We start from the raw sequence: 27,906 nt of genomic DNA, 5'->3' as shown, positions 1-27,906 counted from the left end.
TAGCATGCCTGTGAACATGTTTTGAAGTAGAAATTAAATATCTTCTGTCTAATTTGGATAAGAATCTTTTCATTAGATAGCCTAGCTGCTCCCACTCCGACGTAAACCAGACCCAGCTGCACAGCGCAGACCTCACTGGTCACCTCGCGTGTGGGGGAAACAAGGAGTCCCTGCCCAAGATCTGACAATGCCGTGCGAGGGCAGCATAGGGCGGACCAGGTGGCTGAGGACCAGGACCTGGCTCGGGCTCTCGGGAGGGAGCCAGGCAGGCAGAGTGGGGTTTGGGGCGGAGGCGCTGAGATCACGTGGGGGCGTGGACGTGGGGCACTACAGGATGAAGGAAAGAGGCGGACAGCGGCCTATGGGCAGGGACAACAGGGTAAGCAGGAGGAGTCCACGACTCTGCCTCGGGGTGTGAGACGACCCGGAAGGCACACAGGATTGGCTCATCCGCGAGTGTAGACGAAATGAGAGTGAAGTGAGCCCAGACTGCAATTGAGCAGGAGGGCTCGGCGATGACAAAAGCGAAGCCAAGCACCAGAGTGGGCCTGGTCCTAGACCAGAGAGGGGCACCCTTAGCAGGGCGTGCTCCAGAGGCCACCCCAGAACACGCAAAGCGAGCACAGGATCATCCCAGCATTCGGGAGGCTGAGGCAGGAGGATGGCAACTTTGAGCCTACCTTGGGGAATTTAGTGAGACCCTGTCTCAAAGTGTAAAAAGTATTGACGTGGTGGCACATGACTGAACTTCTAGCACTCAGGAGGCTGAGGCAGGAGGATTGCTGCAAGTTTGAGGCCAGCCTGGGCTACATAGAGAGACCCTCTCTCAAAAAAACAGAAAAAGGGGCAGGGGATTTAGCTCAGTGGCACCGTGCCTGCCTCACAAGCACAAGGTCCTGAGTTTGATCCCTGGTACCCTCCCCCCCGCCCCCCCGCCAAAAAGAATCTTTTCATTAGAGATAATATAATTCTGTGTAACTTGTACTCAGTATTGAGTGAGTCTAAATTGGTTACCAGTTTTTGCGTTGCAAAAATTTACCAATCATCTATCTCTTCAATTGCCACATTTAACTCTTATGTTCGTTTTCTTTTTATTTTAACTTAATGTTAAATATATTTCACTTTATATTTTCTCTAAATGTATATATTAAAACTATTGCATGATTACTGTTTAAAATGAAAAAAATAAAATGATATAAGTGAAATGAAAAAGTAAGGATTTTTCTACCATTCACTATGTATTTCTTAAAATTTGGGCTTGATATATATGTCATTCCACCATGACCTTTGTTCTCACAAACTTCTATGGTGTATATTTACACATGTGTCTGCAGACACACACAGAAGTTTGTTTTATAAACAACTCTGATTTACAGTAATAGTCCCATAAATTTTCCATGAATGGCCCCTCTTTTGAGGATTCCCTTTTCAAACATTTATATAAGCTTAAAAGGTGAACTTTTATAAACCCATAAAATTAAAAATGACACAGAGAATTACTGTACAAATTGATATTTTACTTGTTTCATCTTACAAAGATCAATCTTCTACCATTCCATTTCTATTTCTCATAGAGAGGCCTTGCACTGTTGTGTGTGGTTGCACAACTATAATTTTTATATTTTTGTGTTCAGAAGTAAAATTTACATAAAAATCAACAGACTGTGGGTGTCATTTTTTAAACATTTGATATTCATTTTAACATCATATTGTTAAGGATAGAATTAGTATGATCTCTTCTCCTTCGAATATATTATAGTGTATTACCTGTCTTCATATTAATGGACTGTCAGGCTTTTGGCAGCTATTCCCTGTTTCCATGCTGCTGTGAACTTCTCAGCATCTGCATCGTGGTGCCCATGTGAGAGCTTTAGCAGAGCCTTGTCACTTGAGCTGTATCCACAGTGAAGCCACAACAGCACTGCACGAGGGCCTGGTAGATATGTAGAGCCTCGGACCTCCTCCTATACCTCCTAGATCAGAACCTGCATTTTAACAAGAACCTCAATGATTTCTGTGCACAATGAAATTTGAAATGCATTGCTGTAAAAGGTCTTCCAGAAAGTCCCATCTCTAGGTCATGGGAAATAAACACTTTCAACTTCACTGTATATTGTTAAATGTTTCTCTTTAGTGCTTGTTACCACAAAGTACTCTGCCACAGTATATATGAATTTATTTCTTACATTCTGGCCAACATTTGGTACCACAGAATTTTTGCATTCCACCTTTCTCATTGATATGAAATGTACTTCATTTCCATTTTAATTGGCATTTTCCTAATTACTAATACAAACATTTAACAATTATCTTATATTTCTCTGGTATCTTCAATTTTTCCCTTTTCTATATCAAGTGTAAATACATTTTGTCTTTTCCAACTTGAACAACCCATTCTCCAACAAACAAACAAACGAACAAACAAACTTTACTTGACCTTCCCAGTTAAACACTTGTCTGATCTCTTTATAGCAAAGATCTTTGGAAAAGTTATCTATACCTACCATTATTAAAATTCTTTGTGGCATTGGCTTCTACTTACTTAAAATCTCTCTCTCAAGAGTGCACATTACTTCCATGTTCATAAACAAAGTGATTAATTTATAGGTCTTAATTTTCTTGACATTTCCAGAATATTAGACCATATGATCATATTCTATATGAAACACATCACCACTTAGCTTCCATAACATTAACTTCTCTTGGTTCTCCTACTCTACTGACTACTTTTCCTTGGACTTTTTCCTGGTTCTCACTCAGTTTTCTGACATTTGTAGTACCAGAGATTCTAACCCTTTGTCTTAGTTTTTTTCTCCTTGCTGAGACACAATACCTGACATTGACAACATAAAGAAGGAAAGGTTCATTTTGGCTCAGTTTTTAGAGATTTCAGTCTATTGTTGGGTGACTCCAAGGCAGAGGAGCATGGCAGAGGAGAAACAGTTCATGGCATGGCAGGCAGGAGGCAGCAAGCCTTCCTTCAACTTTCCCTTTTTATTCCATCCAGACTTCAAGCCTATTAGTTGGTTCCATCCACACTCATAATGGGTCTTCCCTCCACACCCAGAACTATGCTCGACCTATCAGTGCACTAATCCTTATCATACATCAATGAACTAGTCATTCCCCAAAGCCCCACCTATAAGTGCATAAGGCTTTTGGGGTCATCTAGATATAAGCCCTAACACCCTTTTCTTCTCTCCTCTATTTACTCTTTAAGTGATCAGAGTAAATCTCATGGTTTAGATAGCACCTATATTTTCATTATTCCTCTAAATCATAGCTCCTATAATTTGGGTCTCTTGGGTGAATTAGGAATTTTCTTATCCAGCTGTCTACTTAAACTCTATGCTGGTATTATTTATAATTACCTCAGATTTATCATGCTAAAAATGAAAATTCTAATGGTTCCATCCACAGTCCATACTGTATCTCTTTTGCTGTCTTTTCCATTTCAAAAAATGATCAATCCTTCCTTCTGTTTGCTTATGCTCAAAATTTATTGGACTAATCTTTCTGACTTCAACCCATCAACAAATACTTTTGGTTGTAACTTCATAGTATATGAAATATTCTAATAAGAATATTTCACACTTCCACCATAGCTAGGCAGATAGAAGTCATGTTAATGTTGGTCTCCTAACAGTCACTGTCTCTGCTTCTACATATGTCTTCCCTCCCAATAATCTATTATTCTCAACACATCAGACAAGAGTGCTGTTTTAAAACATAAGGAAAGTCATGCCACACCTCCCAACAAATTACTGTCCCACAGCGTATGACAAATGATCGCCTGATATGGGGCCACGATCAATGCCAAATTAGGGAACAACTATTAAGAGCCTTTTCCATTTTGGATTTGGATAGGATCAACTGAGGTCTGACTTGTAATAAAACTGTGGGTCAACTTCTCTAACAGCTCAATCCCACCTTCCTTGAGTCCTCATGAGTATTTTGCCAAGCACATGCTCCAAGAAAACAATGGGCAATTTTGTGGATCAGAGCTTTTTAAGAAACACAGTTTACAGGAACTAGTTTTTAAGAAACTATCTCACATTTAGCTAAACATGAGAAAATATTTCATATTTATCTCAATAGTATCCTGCAGTTAATCCTGTCATTTCATATGTCTACATTAAAAGGCTACATCACATTATTAAAGCATGTTACAAAGAGCAGTGTAACAAGCATGCCTGACAGTATAAATCACAGGCCTGTCAGTCATCATTTATTTGGCATTTGTAATGCATGATCCATTGTAATAGGTGCTGTAGGTTATGTAACACATAAAACAAGATGCCTATCTTCATTAGTTCTAATGTTTTGGGGATTTGTCACAATCAATTGTTAAAGAATAAACGTTATGATGAAACCACTCCACATACGTTACTTTACATTGCGCTGGTAAAATTTTAGTTGGTATGAATACATTATGATAGCAAAGTGAAGTACATGACCACAGTCTGTCTTCAAACTATTGCCTCTCTTGCTAAGGATCAAAATTAGTGAGCATTAGAAGCTTTTGAAACAGTTCAACAGGATAATTTTATCTTTGGGCTTCAATATTTTAAAAAAGAAACTTTCTTTATATTAAATTTATATGTAATTAAAAATTCACTTTACTAATAATTCATTCTTCTTATATTTTGCATAATGATCAATATGTAATAGTTTATAAATAAAATTGGTCTGTCTGTCAGTTGGAAAAGCACCATCTATCTATCCATCTCTATCTATCTATCCCTAGCTGGAAAAGCACTCTGTGAAAGTGAAGAGAGGATACATATTTGACTATTACTGGAAATCCAGAGATGTGTGTTGGATAGTAATCCAGATAGCAATTTTTTGGAAGAGGAGTGGCATGCCACCCTTTATGTTTAAGATTTTGAAACTGGTAATAAAATTGACCGAGAAAGAAAAAGAAATGTGTGGTGGCCATGAATATGCTCTCAGAATGTAACTGACTGACCACTTCAGCCACTGCTTCTCTGGATACATCCCAGCAATGAGCTAAAGATTAGCAGGGATCTTAAAGCAGGTCTATTTCAGTGCTACTGAGAAATACTTCAACAGGTAGCTTTGGCTTGAGGACTTCTGGTCAACCTGGCAAAATTTATTTTGAAATTGTGATGAATCAGATTTATTTCTAACCAGTTCATGATTGCTAACTGATTATGTCAACTTGAATTTGAGTAGCATAATTCTGGACCAGGCTGAAGGGATTTATTGAAGACAAAAGACCCACCCTGGGTGCCAGTGACAGCAATCAATAGGCTTGTCACCTGAATGGGATGTCTTTTCCTGGCTTCCAGAACACTCTTCAGCCTTCCATCGCAGACACTTTGGTTTCCTGGTATGGACTTGTATGAAACAGTGAACTCCAGGCCCTTGAACTTTGACTGGTTCCTTCAGATCTCCAACTCACAGATAGCCCTTTCACACTCTTTCACACCTGACTCTGCGAGGGCCATTGTAGTCCTACCTTGTAAATCCCTATATATTTATATATCTTACATTAAATCTGTTTTGTCTAATGAGGACTGACTGATGCCCAATCTTTCCCTTTTTTCCCTTCCATGGGCATAAGACCTACACCATAGTCTGAAGGCTCTCTTCCATTCTCTTGTTTCCTCCTCCTTCATCCATTGGATAAGTTTCTCAAAGTTAAATACACACATACTTCATCTCTTGGCATCTTCTGTATAAACCCACAATGACACAGAATGGAATAAGGATCAATAAGTAATCTATGATAAGTGATAATTGCAGCAGCTTTAATGGAGGGGAAATTGTAGTGAAATGATTCTTATTGATTCATCAAATATACATTTCCTAATCAAATTCTTTGTAACAAAACCCATACTTCAACACTGAAAATGCACAGATTTATAATACACAGTTCTTGTCCTCAGTGAATTCTTAGCACTGTGTCAGAGAGGTAAACCTATATCCACTAAACAGCACAAACATATGTGACCTCAAACTGGGTGGTTAGAGAAATCTCAGCAGAGAAGGAGATTTGCAATGAAACTTAACTACTAATATAAGTTATCTGACAGGGAAGAAAGTAAACACAGATGTTATTTCTAGGGTTGTAAAGGCAGGAGCCTGCTTTAAGGAAGATCAAACTGTATGTGAATGTATATAATGTTTTAACAACAGAACATGGAATATTTTGCAAAGTATAATATTCCCATATCTAGACTAAAGTATATGTATAAGGAAGTGGCAATAGATAGACTAAAAGACCAATCAGCAATAAAATTATGAAGGACTTTATGCACCAAGCTAAAAAGTTCACCCATTTCCTGAGAGTAGTGGGGAATCCAATGAGGATGGATGTTGGTGAAGAGACTGATAGGATCAGGTCTGCATACAAAATGTATGTCATTGGTTGGAGGCAGAATCAACAGAAAATGATATTTCTTCCCTTTTAAAATAATAGATGAGTATAATGAGGTGAAAACTAATACTGATAATAGGTTAAAAGAGAAGGGTTGAAAATTAGAATGCATTTTAGAGAAGGGGAAATGGATGCTTGAGAGCATAAATGGAAAGAAAAGTCTTTGGAAAAGCAGGAATTCTGAGAAGGTCAAAAAGGATGGTTTTGGATTTAGGGAAATTTCTACATAGTATGGCACTGATGACTCTGTCTTCTTTGTAAAATAGGTGGAAAATGAATAGTTGAAAGTGCAGAGGGAGTTGCACATGAATAGAAGATTGAGGAGAAAAGAAATTCATTATAGTCTTGAAGAAAATGGGAAAGAGAATTGACTTAGAATTGTTAGAATAGTTAACAGACACATTAAAAGTCCAGATGATACTGGAGACTATGGATTTATGTAGACACCAATCTGTGCATATGGGTTACATTTTATAGTATCATTATCATTGATCTTGATTTAGACAAGCAAAGAGTTGGGTTCATTATGGTTTGGGTTTTGCCATGTGTGCTCAATGAAATTAAAATGAAGTATATAATAAGAGACTATCAAGACAGTAGAGGGATCTTTTGCTCACTGAAATCTAATCTAGGTGGGACAAAAGCTAAATCCTGAAAGCTGAAGAATGGGAAAATCTAGAGGGGTCAGTGACTAGTAATCATGATATGGTCAGGAGCAGGTGCAGTGAGACTAGCTGAATGGAAGCTGGGAAAGTGAGATATACTTGTCAGAAAATGGGTTATATAGATTTGTAATTTTAAAAAATGCTATTATCCTGATTCTGTCCAGGGAAGTGCAGGGTTTAATTAGATATATTTTAAGGTCACTGCAACTGAGAAGATTTAAGATATATGTTCCTCATGGAGATTGGAGGAAGGTAGAATTTAAATGCCACAATTGTTAAATCACAGGAAAAGGGAATGCAACTGGCACATGGTATAAAGGTCACTGATGCGACCTCCCAACTTGGCCATGGGTTGAGTATGTAGTACTGAGCAGCTTTTGTGTGAGATGGGAGTAGGGAAAGACATGTCTGCAGGATAAAGATTGGTTTCAGTTAAGGGGCAAAAGTAAAGTATACTTTTGGGAAGAGAGTTCAGAATTTAGGCAATTTTTCTAAACAGGGGTGCTAATCTCAATGGAAGAATTTGGAAGGCAGATGGGAACGTGAGTTAAAGGAATGAAATCACATAACATGGTGAGGTGGAAGGACTGGCTTCTATCTTGAGTTTGGTTAGCTACATTATTTTCCAAGAGAAATAGTTCCAGTGGCTGGGAGGGAAGATGGAATGCACTAATGGTATCATGATGTTACCGGACCAAATGGACAACCTAGGGGAAGTCTTAATCTCAGGAAGATAAGTAGACTTCCATTTCTCTGGACAGAGTCAGCCACAATCTATGTTGATTATGTAGGTGCTAAAGGACAAGGGTTAGGGTTCCAGGAACAGATTTTTGTGCACTAAATGCTGACATATAAAGCCCGTTAGGATTTCAAGGCTTTTGCAAATTTTCAATCAAATTAACTTTCCTATTTAACACCCAATAATTATGTAAAATTGTATCATATAAATCCACTAAGCAACTAATCATAAATAGACCTCAATGGCCAGGGAAGCTTGTATCAGATGATAAAAGTTTAAAATCTAGGATATAAAATTATGGAAGACATTTTCATGAAAACTTTAGAAAAATATTGAAAATAGTAATTGGTTATATTGTGGATTAGTAACCCCATTAAGTAACTGATTTTTTTCTTTCCCTACTCTTGTTTTTTGAAATCTAAATAATAAGCATAAATTCCTTTAAATATAGTAATATACTATATATGAATATTTATGGAATACACTTAAGTAGTGAGATTATATTTTTAAAATGCACATGTTTTGATTCTGAATAGGGAATAACATAAGTGAGTATGTATTGGTAGGAATGTAAGGGAACAGGATGGAGTTATGGTATATTAACCAAAACAAACTTAAGAGAATGACTTCTCTTTCTTCTTTGAAATTATAAATTTGATATAGGAAATAGTATGCATAAAATTAAGGAAATACAAAAGAGGGAATGAAGAATGATTTTAAAGTTTCAAATTGGTCATTTGAAAAGAAGATAAAAATAATAATAGCTAACAGACATTGACTACTAGTTAACAATAATTGAGACTTACTGTGTCCCAGGTAATATTTTCAATGTTTTACATTAGTTAGTTCACTTATCAATGAATTATGATAATGGAATAAGAGAATTAAGATAATAAGGATCATGCTTTAAGAGACCATCAGGGGGGCCTTTACAAAAATTTGTTATTATTTCAAACTCATTTCTAAAACTCCTTGTCTTCTTTTTCAGACACACTTTCTTTTTAAATTCACTCTCTGTAGTGACTTTATTCTTTTTTCTTTTCATTACTTACAATTTGGAGTTATTTTTGACCTTGCTCTTTGTTCTCTTTTACCTTCTAATTCATTTAATCAGTCTATTAGTTTCTCCTTTGCAAGATTCACCTTTGAAAATTGCAATTGAATTTTAAATGGCAATGCAGGTGCTGTTTTCAGAGACTGTGTCATAGTGTTTGAGAGAGGAAGGAAAAAAAGAACAATGTAATTTTGTCATAAGAGAGTCATTTCAGGAAGCACTTTATATATTTATCTCCTCTTAATAATCCTGCATAAAGAAGTGTGTAGATTTTATTTAGCTTTATTTTTAAAAAGATTAAAGTTGGGTAGTGCAACAGAACTTCTAAGTGATAGATTCAGGAGTCACTACAGTGTGTATGTAATTCCCAATGAATAATATATACTATACCTATCAGGTGACACAAATTAAATTTAATGATATACCTTAATGTACTTACTAATTCAATGATGTAGCACATCCACTATCTTTTTCTTTAAAGATAAACATTTATTGATACATTTTAGGTGTACATAATGATCACATTCACCATAGGGAATTTGTACCTGTACATGATATATCTTTCTTCTTTTTTCCCGTTTTCTCCCTTTGACCCCCGCTTATATACAAAAACTTTGTTTCCATTTTTTCCTTCTATTTTCTCTTGTCCCTTCTTTCCTTTCCCTTTCTCCAGTCCCTTGTTCCGCTTCTCATTTGAATATCTTCTTCCTATTTCTCAGTATCTATTATATATTTCAGTCCTTATTTCCACTTTTGGTTTTTCACACCAGAGAAACAATATAGTATTTAAACATGTGTGGCCAATTTATTTCACTTAAGAGTATGGTCTCAAGGTGCATCTATTTAGCTATAAATGTCTCAAGCTCATCCTGCTTTATGGTAGAGTAGTACTCCATTGTACAACCCCCCCCCCCCCACATCTTCTTTATCCATTCATCATTGATGGGCAATTGGGCTGTTTCCTAGATTTAGCTATTACAAACTGTGCCGCTATAAACATGAGTGTACATATATCGCTGTGTTATGCTGCTTTTAATTCTTTGGGGAAGATACTAAGAAGGGAAATAGCTGGGTCAAATGGAACCTTCAGTTTTAATTCTCTGAGGAATCTCCACACTGATTTCCACAGTGATTGCACCAGTCTACACTCCTACCAACAGTGGAGAAGGGTTCCTTTTCCCCCACATGCCCTCTGGTATTTGTTATTGGTTGATTTCTTGATAACAGCTATTCTTTCTGGAGATAGAATCTCTGAATTGTTTTAATGACCAGTGATATTGAACATTTTTTTCATATATTTATTTGTTCTTCATCTGAGAAATGTGTATTCATCTCAGATGCCCATGTTTGGATTGGGTCTTTAAATTTGGGTCTGATAAATTTTAGCTATTTATATATTATTCAATATTAGTCCTTTTTCTGAGGAACAGCTGCCAAAAACCTATTTCCACACTGTGGGTTGTCTCTTAGCTCTGTTGGTAGTTTCTCTTGCTGTGCAAAAGCTTTTTAATAAGATCAGATCCCATTTGCTGATTCTTTGCAATAGTTCCTGTGCAAAACATCCACTTTCAAATCTAAACTATAAAATTGTTTGGAAATGATTGATCTGTATTAACTTAGAGTTGTCTGATAAAGTATGACACTAGTTAAGTTTACATTTTATTTAAGAAATGCTTAGTTATTTTAGGTAAATACACAATATTTGGGATATAATTATACTAAAATCTATTGATTAATTATATGTCCCAGATACTGTATACTTATACTAAAATTATTTGTTGTTTATCTGAAATAAATATATAATTAAATATCATGTGTTTTTATTTGCTAAATTTGGTAACTCCATGCTGGGCAAAATATCCAGTCTTGTAGGTATGCCTTCTAGTGTGAGTGGGATGCAGTAATCATCATCATCTTATTATGATCATAATGTGTATGATACCCATGGAGCACTATTTTAAGTATTGTGTTTAATTCTTACTACAACTTTATGAAAAATTACATCATAGCTCAATTTAATAGATAAGGACTGTGAGGAAAGTCATAATAATTTTAAAGAAAAATTAATACTAATGACAGGGATTGCTTCACTTCTATTTTAATAAAACTTAGGTCATATTTGTAACTCAGGAGCCAGAGATGTGATTACCACACTTGAGACAGGTGCATTAAAAATACACATTTGAAATATCATTTGCATATTTCAAAATATTTATAGTATATAAAACAAACTTTGGATCACACAGAAAATTAATAAAAAATAGTGGATTTGAATTTCACTTTTGACCAAATGGGTCCAACTGACATATACTGCACTTTCTACTTAACATTAGCAGGGTACACACTTTTCTCTAGTCCATTTGAGACATTCTCTCTGACAGATCAATATTAGGTCACAAAAACAATATTTAACAAATTTAAGATTGAAATCACATCTAGTGTCATTTCAGACCACAATGGTGTGAAGCTAAAAAAGTCAAAAATAGGAAGAATCTTAGTAAATTTACTAATATGTAGTGATTAACATGCTCCTCAACTACCAATGAATCAAAGAAGAAACAAAGGGGAAATTAAAAATATTAAAAATATCTAATTAAACAACAGTGAAAATGCAGTATACCAAAAGCCTATCCCATGCATTAAAATTTGTTCAAAAGGCAAGTTTCCAGCAATAAATACCTAAAAATATCCCAAATACACAGTCTAATATTTTGCTGAAAGGAACGAGAAAGACAAGAATAAATTGTATCCAAAATTAGTAGAAAGAAGAAATAATAAATATCAGAACAGAAGTAAATGAAGTAGAGAACAAAAACCTCACAGAATCCATAAAACTGAGGTCATTCTACTTGATAAAAATCAAAATAACAAACGTTTTTTAGTGCATAAAAAGAGAAGGTATAAAACAGTAGCTACTAGATGTGGGGTGGGATGGGAGGATGTAGGGCAAAGGAGGAAGCCAATACACAAAATGAGCAAGTGTAGAGAGTCAATGTACAACATGAGAATTATAGGTAATGAAAATGCAGTGTATTTGGGATTCATGAAAAGTGAATAGATTTTAGCTAATCTAGCCAAACAGGTGAAGAATTGGGTAACTATAGGAGATGATTGCTATGTTAATTTGCTTCACTATATAGACTTTTTACTATCAATATGCACCCCATAACATCATGTCATATGCCTTAATTATAGAGAATAAAAGTCATTTGGAAAAAAAGCCATAATTTGCACCATGTTGTGAATTCAGCATTCATAAATGTGTAAGACATTTTGAGTGCTGAAAATTTAAGAAAGGCTTTAGGTGAAAACTATTAGTATTTATATCTAGCAACTTGCTTTTCTTTGAAATGAAGAAATTAATTTCTTCTCATTATGTATAAGGTGTTTCTGATTGCTATTTTGGAGTAAGGTTAGAATATTTAAACTTAGGGTTTTAAAATTTATCATTTTGGATGAAATATTTCCTTGGACTTTTAAAGTAACCTCTACTTTGGGTTTATTAAGTTCTTTGACTTTATAAGTACTTTATTAAGTATATAAAGTTTAGTCTTCAAAGTTATGATGATGTTTTACAAGAATCAGGAACATGCCAGAACTGTTAGTTGATAAAAATGAATATAGACCTCTGGCTTTTGCTGTATGTAGTTTGGCTCTTGTATGTCCTCAAAAGTGTCCTCCAAGGGTCCATGTCATAAAGGCTTGGTCCCCAGCCTTTGGTACTGTTGGAAAGTGGTGGACCTTTAGGAAGTGGGACCCAGTGGTAGGAAGTTAGGCCACAGGGGTGTGTTCTTGAAAGGGATATTGACATGAAACCCCTTCTTGTCTCTGTCTTTCTCTTCCTGGGCACCATAAGTCAAGCATTGTTTCCACAATGGTGTGCCTGTCACTGGTCCAAAGCAATGAGCCAACCAACCATCGATGGAGACTTCCAGAACCATGAGCTATGTATAAGTGTTTTAACTCAAATATTTTGTCACAGCAAAGGAAAACTAACACAGTTTTTTAACCCTTAAATATTTTCCTTTTAACCATATTTAGCAGCACTAACACCTTTACTTTCCTTTTTTTGAAGGTGGTAGTGGTAAATTTTGGTTAAATTAAATTTCCACAACTTTCCTAAAGTAAAATACATTAGTCTGTTAATTGTAATTTTCATACATATTTCAATTTCTGCAAAACAGTAAATTTATGTTTATCAGAGCTTTGAATGTTGAAATTTAACATATGCTACTAATTATACTTGCAAAAATGTTGGTTGTCTTTATTAAAAATTATTTGAATGGTTAATGTTCTGCCTTATTTTTTGTCCCAGGGATATTTTCACCAGTAAGTATGCATTTTTTATTTTTATGCAAATAAATGTGACAATAGGTTTAATAGAAATTTGTCTTGCAAGAAATTTTAAGGGATATATTTATTTGCATATTAAATATGGCTGAATAGTATCCTTTTTCCAGGACAGTTGACTTTCAAGGCCTCTTTTAGAAGGACATGCTTTCTAAAGTACTTCAGAACTTTAAAGAGATTACATGCAAGCTGTTAAGTGTTTTAGTGTATCTAATAATGAAAACATTGACTAAAGAAAGTCACACTTTGACACCCTAGTTAGCAAGACATTCTGACTTAAATTGCATGTATAGGGTCCCAATACTCATTGTGTTCCAAGCCAACTCATTTATCTAGGTTTTAGAAACCTGAATATCATTTTCTTTTGCACTTTACTATCTTAATATTCACCAGTCTTTCAAGCAATTAGAGATTCCTGCTAGTAAACTTAGATTTTTAGTTTCTGTTTCTAGTAACTCTTACTAAATCTGTATTCTTTAACAAATGATTACTTCAACAGTCTTCACTTTCACCTTGGATGTCTTTTCCTGGCTTCCAGTGCAGACCTTTCAGGCTCCTGATATGGATTCACACAGGACACTACAGGGAGCTCCAGGCCTTCAACCTTTGACTGGATCCTTCAGATCTCCAGTGTTCAGACAACACTTTTGCACTCTTCCACACATGACTCTGTAGGTGGCCATTGCAATTCTACCTTGTAAATTCTTATATGTGTATGTAGTTCACATTAAATCTGTTTCTTTAATGAGTACTGACTGATACAGAAGGGCTCTTCTTGCCTTTGCTATATTTCGAGTGGCCTCAACTAAAAATAACTAGTATGACAAAATGGTATACTTTTGAGTTGGTCTATTTTGATCCCCTATAATAGATAAGAATAGACTTGGAAAATTGGTGATTATTTGAGAAGAGTGAAACTGACATTTGGGAATCATCATTCATCAGAAATCAAAGGGTTTATAATCAGATGTGAACTCAGTGCCTACAATTAATTAGATTGAATGCTAGTTCAGATTACAAGAATAATACAAATTTCAAATTAAAAGAAATCTTTAGAATACAGCATGAAAATGGTAGGGAAAATAATAATTTGTTAAGTGCAACAAGCTATGATATAGTGTGGGGAGAAATCTCCCCCAGCAGTTAATATACTGGCTCTAGGGTTAAATAACTTTTAGTTAAAATCCTGCACTCATGTCTTATCAGCTTTCAGCAAATTGGTTAAATTACCTAAATATTAATTTTTTTCTATCTAAAATGAGAATGACAATATATAACTCATATGTCTAATGTAAGAAAGAATGCCCTCAATATTTATATTATAAAACATTTCTGGTAGAAAGCAGTGGAGATAGAATTAAGAAAACAAAAGATCTTTGAAAACAAATGATATACATGATAGAACTTGGTTTTATATGGATAAAAGTAAAAACTTATTCAGATCTGTAATGAAACAATGAAGACCTGGAGGTGAAGCTGGGTAAGCAGGCAAATGGGTTAAAGCAGGGCATGCAGATCAGCTGAGCAAGGCAGGCAGGGCCTCCCTCCTGCCCTCCTCACTAACCCACAGTGACACCTGGGACTGAATCACAGACTTCAAAACCAGGGCTGCATTGGAAAGTCAAGGAACTACTTGCCCAGGGAGAATTTTTACAGTCGGTTTTGGGGAATAATGAGGAAAGCAGAACACAGTGCATGAAAGATAAAAGGAATAGGTGGGAGGAATAGAATCAGAAAACAGAAAATATCCTTGGTCTGCAGAACAGCAAACTCACTTTATCTGTTTTCTCCATCCTAGAAACTGACCAGAAGCCTATCATTTCATATTCATCTCATCTAAAGATACTGTTTAAATATGCTACATCAAGCAATAAAAGTAGAAGGCTATTATGTAGGCATGTACATCAGAGAAATACATGTGTGTCCATACTTTAAGATGCTGTTTTTACCTATGGAACATTCTCATTTTGTAACTTCTCATGATCACCCCAGCACACGCTAGAACTCTATTCTTCAGGCTTCCTGGCAGCCAGGATGCTAAAATGTGGCATATTTCTGCCAAGTGTAAGCACCAACTTGAGACATAAATTCAGAAAAAAAAAAGGCAGGGTAACACTCTGATTAGCATAGGACAATGGAGGGACAAAGAACTTTTAAAGCATCAGAGGCAGATGCCTCAGCTGCAGTGGTGCTAGTGACAAAAGAGGTAGGGATTAATCTGTAACCTGCCAGCAGGGAAGCTTGGGAATTAGTTCTACCCTTATCTCTCAGCTGATTTGCAGACCCTCCCAGGAATAAAGTGCCCTAATTCAAAATTTATAATAAATTCATTTTATGATGTAAGCAAAAATGTTATTCTGTTGTTGCATCAATGATCCCTATGTGGTACAGTAACTGACCATGAAGGGACCAGAAATCTGAGCTTGGTTATCTTCCATTGGATGCTATGTGGTAGTCTGCAACATGTGGAAAATAGTTACTGGAGTTATAGATCCACACAAAGGGCATGAGGAATGCCAGGAGTGTAGGGGTGTGCTGGGTCTCTTGGTTGGACATAAATAAGCAAAGGTGAAACTTCAATCTCAATCCAACATATGTTTTAAAAAACAGGCAGTTCTGTAACCATTCCACAATATTGCCTGTCTCTTATAGAGAAGGATGAATATTTCAAATTCAGATCACTGGTTAGAGAGAGTGCATATTTGGTGATTAGAATGTACATTTGGACGAAGAAACAAATGAATCAGAATAACCAGAAGTCCTGAGTCCATTCAAACCTTCCATATAACTGAAGGAACCCCTACTTTCCTGTCTTGTGATACTGTTTTCTGCTTCATTGAAAATCCTGTGTCGACCTGGCAGGAGAAAGCAACTTTGGAAGAAGAAGCAGTTTCTCCTAATGTGCTACCCATTCACACTTCATTGCTTCCAGATTCTAGCATGTCCCCAAGGAATCAATTGCACAGCCTGGGAAATGGCTGGCACTACCGCAAACAGGCAGGATTCCACTACCATTTTTATCAATCTTTACTATCAGAAATCTGGAAAGTATACACAGGAATGATCCTCAGGATGCTCTATCCTTCCTAGACCAGGGAAAGAGAAGCACAGCTTTTGGCTGAGCTGAACGGATCCCCATAGGTGGTCTCACCGGAGACTTTACTCTGTTTAGTTATTCAGGCTGCTGAGAGTGCTTTGGCTTGCTCCATTTGTTGCTGCAGCCTAGACACAGTACAGGCCGTGTATCAAATGATGTAGAAGTGCCATGTATTCTTTAGGACAGTGAGGGAATATAGGAATATTGGAGTGAGTGGAATGACCCACTGACTAATTCTGCCTCCATGTTCCTAACAGTTCTTTGTTTGAAACTGACCTGTGGGTGATCTAGCCTTGTAAGGACTCTCACAGTTTCCCATAGGATCAGGCAGGAGTGAGTCTCCTGCAAAGGGTCCCAGAATGCCGGGAAGCTGATTATCTGTCTCCAATTCACTTTTGTAAGTGTAGAAATTGTGGATTCAGGGAAAATTGTGTGTGTGTGTGTGTGTGTGTGTGTGGTTGTGTGCTGGTTTAGGGGGGGCATCATGAGCCAAGACAATCTTTCTTATTACACTGTGAACTCAGCTTTTCTCAATCCTTGGGCATCTGGAGCTTCATTCCTGAGTTCTGGGATAGTTATGAAGTTATTCTTGCCCATGAATAGTTACCAGTTGGACTTCTGGCACAAGGGCGCTGAGAGTGGAGATGGAGAACTCCTATTGCACCAACTTGCTGGTGTCAATCTCATTATAAGCATTTTTTATTTTAGTCATCCTAGTTGGTATGGAATTGTATCTTGTTTTGATTTTGATCTGCATTTCTCTGATAAGTAATGATGTAGAATACAGATTGTTGTGACTTCTCTTGCTGTGTTTTTGGTGTTGTAGTTAAGAATTCTTTGCCAAATACAAAACTATGAAGATTCATTCTAACTTTTTAAAATTAAAAGTTGTATAGTTTTGTTCCTATGTCTAAGTCTTCGATTCATTTTGAATACTTTTTTGTATGACTTGAAGCCAGAGCAGAACTTTATTCTTTGGCACATGGCTATCCAGTGATCCAGCATCATTAGTTGAAAAGATTATTCTTTTTCACATTTAATGGTCTTGGCATCACTTTTTTTAGGGTTTATAATTTTTTATTAGCAGTAGTACTTTTTTCTTTTAATTTTTTATTAGTACATGTTTGCAATACAGCAATTTACAATCGTCTTGGGGAGTGGGTACCTGTACATAATACAACTTATTTCTTTTTGGGATCCCTTTTCCTGTCTCTCCCCTCTTCCTCCTATACAATGAAGTGAAAATAGTGAATACCTTTGTCTTATTCCTGACCTTAGAAGGAAAGCATCAGTCTTTCACTAGTACATTTGGTGTTAACTGTGTGGATTAGACATTGAATATCTATTTCTATTAAGATATCTATACTCCTTATAATTCAGTTTTAAATGATTAATTTTCTCTTTGTAATGAGCCCTAGATTTTTGTTTCTTTTAATGTCTCACAATTTTAGCCTGGATACCAGACTTTGTTGGGATATGATTACTTACTTTGGGGTGTAAGATGCTTTTCTAAAGTATTCTTGAGCTTTGTTCTGAGACAGTTCATTGATATGAATATAATATGATCCAGTTGGTTCCTTCTCTTCTTCTAATTCACCTGATACTAAGAAGTATCTAGTCCAGAGCTATTTTGCCCCATTACCGATGTAAGAATCTTCTGAGGACTTGATCCAGTGAAATAGGAAGTTTTTTCAGTCTAGTTGGTGGGATAGAACTCATTCTTATTTCTCGTGGATAATTCACTGGCCTTGTGTAATTTTTTCCCTATGCATACATATGCTGAAATAAACAAGAACATTTGAAGAAGTTCTCTGAAGTTGTGTCTCTGTAGATCTTTCTAGTACACTTCCCTGAAGACTCTAGTTGTATTCAACCTCCCAGTTTTGCTTGCTTAACTGTAAGAGACTGATAATCAGCAGCAACTCTCTTCCTTTCATTCCCCTGGGATGCAAGCTAGGACAGCTCATCTCATCATTTCTCATGTCTGAGTGGCCAAGAGTCCCATATCTTGAAAAAAATGTCATATCGTATATTTTGTCTAACTTTTTAATCATCTCAAGCAGGAGGATAAATCAGGAACCTCTTACTCCATCTTAGCCAGAAATATGTCATTTTAAAAAATTAATTTTATTGGTACATTTAAGGTATACAAACCGAAAGTGTAAATAAGGACTAAAAGATAGATAATAGATAATGTGAAATAGGAAGAAAAGGTGCAAAGGGGAAGGGGATGTGGGAGAGGTACAGGTAAAGGAAGAAGGGAATAGATTAAGGTGCGAAAAATAAAAAATAGAAACAAAGTCTTTCTAGATAGGGAAGGGTGGAGGGGTTGAATTGAGAGCAGGAGAATGGGGAAAAAATAAGAACCAAGATGGATTATGTAAAGGTGCAAATTTCTAATGATGAATGTCATTATATTGTATACCTTAAATGTACCAGAAATACATCTTTTTCGTGCACACTCAAGTTTGAAAATCATACTTATGTAACCTCTAGCATCACACAGCTTTAGTTTGAATCTGTGCCTGTCATCCACTCAATGATACACTAAAGCAGATTATTTAACTAATCAGTGCCTCAGTTTCTGTATCTCTAAATGAAATAACAATACATATCTCATGAAGTTTTTGAATTTTAGATGAGATGTCTATAAAAGGGGGCTATTACTTTACTTGACAATACTCTGTATCGCTAAAAATCAACAGAAAGCCAGGTGTGATGATGTATGCCTATAATACCAGCACTATGGAGGCTGAAGCAGGAGAATCCCACATTGCAGCCTGGGCAACATAGCCATTAAGCAAGACCTTGTCTGAAAATTTAAAAAAGAAAAGACTCAGTAGCTGGGCATGGTAGTATATGCCTGTAATTCCAATGCTTGTAAGATTGAGGTGGGAGGACTGCTATAAGTTCAAAGCCAGCCTAGGTTACATAGTAAGTTCAAGGCCTCCCTGAACTACATAGCAAGATCTTGTTTCAACAACAACCAAAGACAAAAGGGCTGAGGAGGTAGCTTAGTATGGAGGTCCTGGGTTCAATCCTTAGTACCAAAAAAAGAAAACAAACAAACAAAAAACTTGCCAGAATTGATGCATATGTTAGTAAGTAATAGAATAAAAATGTTTACAATATTCTTTTGTGATTAGTAGCTACTAACATAGAATGTAAGTTTCATTTCCCACTGTCCTTCATCCCACATAATGTGTCATTAGCATCAAACCTTTCTTGGTTGTAGAATATTTCTATAAAATGCAATCAGTGCAGATTAGTTTATTTTTTAAACTTTTAAAAGAAACACAGTAGTTTTTCATTACATGATTACTGTAAAGGAACTGAATTTTATAATTTTAATTGTTTTCACTTTGGTATTGCCCTAACTAAACATTAATGTGAAAAGTTATTAAATTAGGTAGCATTGACTCTCAAATGGGACTGCATAAATATGAATGTTATGAACTGTTTTGAATTCATTTAATATCTTCAAAACAAAAACCAGCCCTGACTAATGAAAAGAAAATATGTTATTTATTTCTAGACAAAGTTATGAAGTGTACTCACAATTTTCTATACAAGTAAGTGACTCCAATTTAAAATTTAAATTTTTCTTAAGATTTTATGATGAAGTTGACTTTACTCATGAAGTTGTAATTATATCTTACTGGGGGCTAAAAAGACTATCTTAACAGAATCTGATTGACCATTTCTTATTGGTTTTGATAAAATTTTGAAGCAAAAGTGAGTGATTTCAAAAGTAATCCTGCACTGCACCAGATTTACTCAGCACTATTATATAAATCTTTTACTCTCTGCTTTCTCAGCTGTAAAGTTGGAATCTTACTAGTGACAAATAACTCAGAGAATGTGCTAATGACTTATAAATCGCCCTGAAAATATCAAACCATAAAATATTATGAAAAGAATGTTGTCATCTTTTATTATTTGAGAAGCACAAATTGTCCTATTCTTGTCCTTATGATCTAAGAAAACAGATGTATTTGAAAACACAGGCTTGTTTAATTATGACAGTAATTCCCTTATGAAGATTGTTAGAAATGTACCAAAAATAATGAATTTGTGTTACATATATTGAAGAAATCTTTCTGGCTATTATATACAATGTGAAGGTAATATTTTCTAAGAAGACACATAATTCTTATATTTTTCTCTAAGTGTGAAATTTCCTATTTCTCACAAAAATATATTCTTTTAATTTTATTCTTTGAAACTATATTATATATTGTACAGAAATACTTTATTGTTATGTGATAGAATGTATAAAGTCAGGAACATTTTATTTTTCATCACTTACACTGAATACAGTATATGTCTGCAAAGATGCTTCTGTTTCTTCTAAGCTGGGAAATAGTGTGGCAGAGCATGCTGTGAAATGATGACAAGTGAGTAGCCACCAGACTGTTTGCGCAAAATATTGGCTGTAGTACCCCATAGGAATTATTTAGTGGAGAAGATGAAAATATGGTCAAATATAGAAAGCTAAAAAAAATATAGAAAGCTGCTGGGTCCCAGAGATCAACATGCACTCTACCATGTGGCTTGCATATCAATATTAGAGAATCTGCTACCTTGCCTTTTATCCTCAACCTCAGAATGTTTGTAGTGGGAGTTCAGAGGAGGATGTGAGCAAGAAAATGGTCTTCTGGTTCTTATACTGTGTGTCTCTGATCTTTGTAATAATGTACAAAAATCTTGATTGAGCTCCATCTTCTAAAACATGCGGTCTGTGGCTGATTGTATAGCAAGAAGTTTCTGTGTAAATGAATTGAATGGGAATGTGTGACCTGGTCTTGTGGATTACCTGATAATGCATACATAATTCAACAATATAATGATTATCCAGAGCAGTACTGCCTTACACATGCTTTAAGAAATCAGTTGTTACTATAATAATCCCAGTAATATCACTGCTTTTTATTAGCTAAACTGAACTGGAAAACTGGTAGCTTTGAAGAAAAATATTGACCCAACATAGATTTAAAACAAAAACAAAGAACACATCTACATATTTGGACTAGTGTACTTTGACTCTAGAACAGATAGACCATAATGATGCATAGATACAACTCAGTTGCCTGCTAAGTTCATGCCTTTTTCCTCTAAATAATAGGCAACTAAAGAAATGCCCAATTAACCCATGTCATACTTCAATCCTGCAATGACTTCCATCTCCCCAGTTGCTTTCTTCAAGCAATATTGCCACATGGAGAATCTTTTCCATGTTGTGGAATGAGCATTGCTAAGCTCAGTTGGTAAGTTTGTAGCCAAAACGAAAAGGGCAAGAAAAATTGTGCTTTAGATGCTGAAGGGATTCAAGTTTAATCCCAGGCTCCTAATAAAATCTGTAATAGAAAAACTGAGCTATATCATAAATTTCTTATAGAATTCATCATCCCAATAAGACTTTTTCCTTCTTTCGCTTCATTCCTGTGGTTAATGTCTTGGTTCAGAGAGAGATTGTGTCTGCTGTAATAGATTTATAGCATAGTAATATAAATTAATTCTATAGTGATGTCTGTTATCTTTGATTGTAGATTTATATGTTAGCTCCAATTTTTTAAGAATTTTTTCTTTCCCTACTAGGAGACATATGATCATTGCTAAACCATCACAGACTTTTAGAGATGCTGATGGTCTCTCATAATGAACAAGGGTCCCCAGATGAAACGCTCCTTTTTTCTGTGAAGAAATTATAGCTACAGGCTAGAGCAAAATCTTGTTTTCCAGCTTAGATCTCTGCTACTGAGATATAGTAGAAGGCATAATCAATCTGTTTCTAATAACCAAAGGAGTTCTGAGTCTGTTTCTAATAAACACAGTTCTAGACTAAATCAAGAGCTAAATAAGATGCCAGCTGAAATTATCATTATGACGAAACTCCTTTCTAAGAGAAGATGAATTGTATCATTTAAATACAAGCAAGCTTTGGACACATTAAAAATTTTAAACTGTCCAAATTCTACCACAGAGATTTGAACTCTTCAAACACTCATGATTAATTTGCAACCTGGCAGATTTGAACTCAAAGGTGTGTTACCTTTCAGGTGCAAGTTGCAAATAAAAATTGCAGTTTGAGAAATAAGAGGAGTGTTTATAGTAAACAGGTGGCTTCTGTTCAAAAGAGAATTTCTGGGGACTCTTTTATGACCATGCTGATGCTGTGACATATTAAGTGGAGCTTGTCACTTTTCCATCTGGTCTAGACAACTGCTGGAGGTGGAGCCCATTTAGAAAGTGGCACACATCATGCAGCCACTACTCCATGTCTCATAAATAAAGGGCCAAATCATGGCTTCATTCTGCTTTATTAAATCCAATTTATGAGAATTGGGTCATTGTTCTTTTAAGCAATTATCCACAAAGAATGGTTTTTAAGGAACTTATTGGCTATTAGCCTGTAAAGATTTAAAGTGTTAATAGAAAAATTATGAAGTGGATATCTAGTTTGTAATTATTTGTTTATACTTTATCTAAATGACTGTGCTTGATAAAAAGTCTTTCCTTGTCATGTGTAATGCCTATTTGTCTGAGAGAACCTCTGTTGACTTCCTTTAATCTCTCCCTGGACACATTTATCCTAGAGTTTATCTCTAGAAGAAGCAGTTTTGGTAGAATGTTCTGTTCTCTGCATACCTCATTCAGTTCACTTACTGCAGCATTACTTTTGTGATTCACAGATGAACGAAGAGAATTAAAAGTAAAGTACTGTTTATTAGCTTTGTTCTGTTTTTCCCAATAGAATATTTAATTCTTCATCAGATGGGATATTAGTGGAGAAACAAAAGAACATATCCCTTGCCATACATATCAAACTGTTTTATTTAACTTATAATAGTTTGTAATTCCCAACAGTGTTTTGTTCTGAATCAAATGTCTTGTTATAATAAGCTTGGAAGTTGCCAGTTTGCTTTTCATGCTTTGAGTCTGAAGTGTGTTCAAATCATTATATAGATCAAATGACATTTAGTACATGTGATTTGTCTGTGGAGTCCTTAATGTTAGGAAATTTTGACTTTCCTTGGCAGAACATTCTATCTGTCATGATGTGAGTGGTTGATAAAATACATAGAACTACCAAGTCTAATTATGTTTGTGAGTTTCCAACATGTTTAGTAGCAAAAGGATTCCAGGCTCCATGCACTTTCAAAGCTTGCAGTATATAGCAAAGAGGAGTACATCTGTCAACAAGAGATGACTGAGGAAGTCTTAAAGCATGCTAGTCTCTAACTTGCTCAGAAAGTAAATAGGCCAGGGATTTAGCTCAGTGGCACTGTGCCTGCCTCCCAAGGGTAAGGTCATGAGATCAATCCCTGGTACCAAAAAAAAGAGAAAGTAAATAGTGTAAGATATTTTGGGTAGCCTTTCAAGGTCACCCACGAAGTTTTTTTCTCTTTCTCACCATGCATAACTGTCATGATACAAAATATATTTAGGAAAGATACATTTTGGTAGAGTAGAAAAAAGCTTTTATTTCTTTCTAGAATTATGAGTTTGTACAATTTATTACCAACTAATTAAAATAGTACATTCAATTCCATAAAGCAGAACAAAATGTTTAATATAATTATAACATGGTGAATTCTGAATGGTATGAAATTAACAGTGTGCTTACGTTACTAGATTTGAAAATTGAAAGGTCTTTGGGAGTTGAGGTGAACACAGAACTGTAAAAGTCTGTCATTTCATCATTGCTGTTTAACAAGCAAAAGTTGAAGCATCTCTGTAATAGGCTGCTTTTATGAATAATGATATTTGCCTCATTATTCTCTGAAATAAAACTGTTTAAATATTGGCATTACACCCCTCTTCTCAGAGTTAAGTTTTTTCTTATTTTGATAGTTGCATCGTGATTTAGTCAAAGTAATAATATGCAATTCTCTAAAAGATTTTTGAGACTACAAATGGTTCCATTAACACAAGTACTGAACTTGTGTTTCATAGATACTCTTGTGGTTTTGAGCAATTACTAACAGTATTATATTTAATTCTTTCCATTTTTGAATACATTTATGTGACACTAGCCTTTCTTTTAAACTATTTTTCTCTACATTTTTACTGTTTTGAAATGAGTACTGAAGCATTTGAATAATAATATTATAATCTTTCTTCAAGTTTAAGTTTATAACTTAATGATAAATAAATGATAAATAAGAGCTTGTAATTAACTCTATATATAGGATGGAAAAGTGAAAATTGTCTGACATAAATCTAATTTAACACAACTATAGACTTGTGGCTAGATACATTCTATTATGAAATTTGCCTTACAGAAATTTCTATCTGCCTTACAGAAAGGTGAACAATTGGTAGGGCAGTAAATTTCAGGACACTGCAGAGAATTTAGCCTCACTGTATGTGAGGAAGTTTCAATTTCAACAAAAGGAAACAAATATGCTGTATAAGGTGATGCCAGAACATATTGAGAAGAAAACACAATGATAATATTTCAGCAGAATGATACATCATTTTTCAAAGAAATGTGACATAAAAGGAACATGGGGTAGCAGGTGTGAATATACAGAGAACCCTGATAGACAAGTTCAGATCAAGGGACCAAAGTGAGAAACCAAAGTGGTACTGCTATGAATAGCCTAGCTAGATGGAGGAGAAACTTACTGCTCTTCTAATGCAATTCATAAGGCAGAGAAGATAATGTACTTATTGCTAACCTCAGGTAGTCAGGCATCTCCAAGTCTTATTTTGCTAAAGCTGAATGCACTATGAATGTTTGTCCTGCTCTTGTGACAGTTTCCTTCCTTGGTTTATGAAAAAAAAAAAGAGGTACTTCTATGCTTAACTTTGGCTAATAAAGAGAATTTGTTGTTAAAGTGTAAATGATTTTGTTAAGATATAAATATTAAAGTTTGGGAACTCTTGGAATTTGCATAAGTGAAGAAGGAAAGGTTGAGACAAGTAATTCAGACAATAAAATGAATTCCCACATCCAGTCAGCAAAAAATAAATAAGAACTCACTCAAAAGCATCACAGTTTGGTGTAATTGTGCACAATTCTAGTGAAGAAGAAAAGGAGAAACGTGTAAAGAAACTAAAGTGGCTGCATTCATATCTTTCTATTAAATTAGATTCAGTCATCATATATAGTTATATAGAATAACTATCAGGATTTGCAAAGTATTTAGAAAACAACAGCTCTGAAAAGAACTGAAATTTTTTATAATATGTGAAGAATAACTATGGGGCTTCTTCAGATTTGTTCCAACAAAATTACTGGCCTAATCTAACTTATAGTCTTGTTTATGGGGGAAAGATAATATGGAAAAAAAATACATCAGTTATATAATATTCTAGCAGGTGGTAAATGCTATGAAAAATGAGCATAATCATTAGTAGCAGTGAGAAGTTGCAATATTGATAGAGTATTCAGGGAAAGCTTCATGCAAGGATGTTTATGCAAAGATCTAACTTTGGTGAAGAAATTAGCCATGCATGTGCCAAAAGAAAGGGCCTTTTAGATGGAGAACAGAGGCCTTTTAGAGAGCAGGCAGCACATAAACCCTAAGATGGGATGGAACTCTGATGTGTCTGAGGTATAGTGGAGAAGCTCATGCTCTAGGGAAAAAACATGGAGAAGACCTGACAGAGCAAAGGCAATGAGGTAGGGAGGCAATTGATGGGTTGGGAGGGGAGCCTGTTAGGTGTTTGTGTTTTGATCTTACTTTCAGTGAAATAGCAGCAGGAATGATATAAATTTACTTGACTTTCAAAAGAATGACTCTGGATACTGTGTTGAAAGTAGATTTTGGGGTAGAGTAAAAGCAATAAAATTTGCTACAAGGCTTCAGCTAGCCAACAGAGTATGACCATTACCCAGACTAGGAGATTTGGCAGTGGAGATGGTCTTAGATGTTAGAATTGTAGTTTTATTTTGAAGATGGAACCAAATGGACGATCTTCACATATGGGGTGATAGAGGTGAGATTTGACTTTGGAAGTCATGTTCTCAACCACCAGTGTTTCTTGAGATTTCCATCTCAAAAGACAAGCATCTCATTTGGGGCACACCTATTATTAAAAAGAGCCTTTTAAAATGAAACCTGACTATCCCTTAGTCCTTTTGTTTTGTGTGTCCAATAAATCAGTGGTGCAGGTTACTCCTTTGTGAAGAACATTTTCTAATCTCTGTCTGAGAGGGGTTATTTCAGATTTCTTCTTCGGAAGTCCAAGACTCAAATTCAGTGGTTACAAACCAATTTCCTAAAAAAGATTTATTGTTTCTTGGCTGAGAACACTAAGAACGAAAAAAAACCTCAAAAAAAAAAAAAAAAAAAAAAAAAAAGGAACACTAAGAATGAGGAATGACTTTGAACTATCTCAGGTATAGAAAAAAATAAGTTCCCTTGAGAGGGATTTAAATTTTTGGAATTAGAGAAGAGATGCAAGTGTCAGTAAGATGCTAAAAGAGGAATTTCAAGAAGGGACTAAGTGACAAGTATCCCGAGTTGAGAGCATTTTTATCTGCAGCTGTACGAATTCAAGTTCCCTATGTGTATTTCATGCAATAATAGAATTAAAAAGTCTTGTTGTATTTCCTTACAATGGAATAGTGCAGTAATTGAATCTTTCCTCTTTTTGCTTTAGAAAAAAACACATGAGTTATTGTTTTAAATATTAAATATTTGCTTTACTTTCTTAGTTGTTTATGTGGATTAAATAATATTCTCAGGGAAAGAGTACATACTAATCTAAGCTGACAGTCTTAGCAGTTGTGAACTTACATTGTCAAGTATTGATCTTTTTTCTTCTTCTGGGTTTTGGTCAATGTCCCCTGTAACCTTCAGGGTGAGATTGTATAAACTCAGGGTTGGTGTAAGTTTAGAGTTCCATCAGAGCATTGGGTATCAGACACCTGTGTGCCTATCATTCACTTTATTAGAAGACAGATTTCTAATAGTCATCTCCAGATAGTCTGCTTTAATCATTCTGGAACAAACCAGGACATTACAGAAAGAGAAATAAACAGAAAAGAAACTGCCCCAAACTCAGGTTATTCTGATCCTCAGTACCATACTGTATATGTATGCATAGGATATATCCTTCCACAAATGTAAACTATCTCTAGATTATTTGTAATGCATAATACAATGTAAGTACTATGTAAATGGTTGTTATATTATATTGTTTAGGGAACAGTAAACAAAAAAATCTGTGCCTGTTTATAGACACATTTTTTCTGAATTTTTTCATCTATAGTTGGTTGAATCCACACATTAATCTTATCCAGATATGGAAGGTGGACTATATTGTCAAGAATCTGATTCCAATTTGATCTTCTCTACCTTGTAAGTGATATGGATTTTGGGGGCAGGGACTGGGTATTCAAAATATTTTTTCCTTAATATGAAAATCCCATGGTTATATTAAGATACGCATGATGACCGATATGAGTCAAATTGTTCAACTGCTTGATATACTTGTATATTTAAGACTGTTTTAGTTCAAGATACATATAAATATGTATATACATATTCCAAAGATACTTATTTTTATTTTTTCCTTCAGATCTTTTCTTCTCCTATTTTCTTTACTGAATTTTAATACTTATTCACACTACTGGTTTTGAAA

General features: G+C 35.2%; 1 long non-coding RNA gene across 7 annotated transcripts in view; it reads left to right on the top strand.

Moving 5' to 3' along the window:
• Positions 1-27,906, top strand: part of LOC110350767 (uncharacterized) — a 169,895-nt gene that overhangs the window by 128,367 nt on the left and 13,622 nt on the right. For 3 of the 7 annotated variants that reach the window (XR_015453449.1, XR_015453454.1, XR_015453451.1), the window contains exon 2: positions 27,535-27,623. The exons of 1 other annotated variant lie outside the window; for it this stretch is intronic. This is a non-coding gene — a long non-coding RNA (uncharacterized LOC110350767). Of the gene's footprint in view, positions 1-12,717; positions 13,191-13,710; positions 13,883-27,534; positions 27,624-27,906 lie in introns of all 7 variants that reach the window. 3 more of the 7 variants (XR_015453450.1, XR_015453452.1, XR_002397622.2) reach the window with 2 other exon arrangements.

The sequence above is a fragment of the Heterocephalus glaber genome, unplaced genomic scaffold (assembly GCF_053883595.1).
Source record: "Heterocephalus glaber isolate CG9 unplaced genomic scaffold, H.glaber_assembly_v1.0 deba00001461, whole genome shotgun sequence".
NCBI classification, from domain to species: domain Eukaryota; kingdom Metazoa; phylum Chordata; class Mammalia; order Rodentia; family Bathyergidae; genus Heterocephalus; species Heterocephalus glaber.
This window is presented reverse-complemented; position numbering and strand designations above follow the sequence as displayed.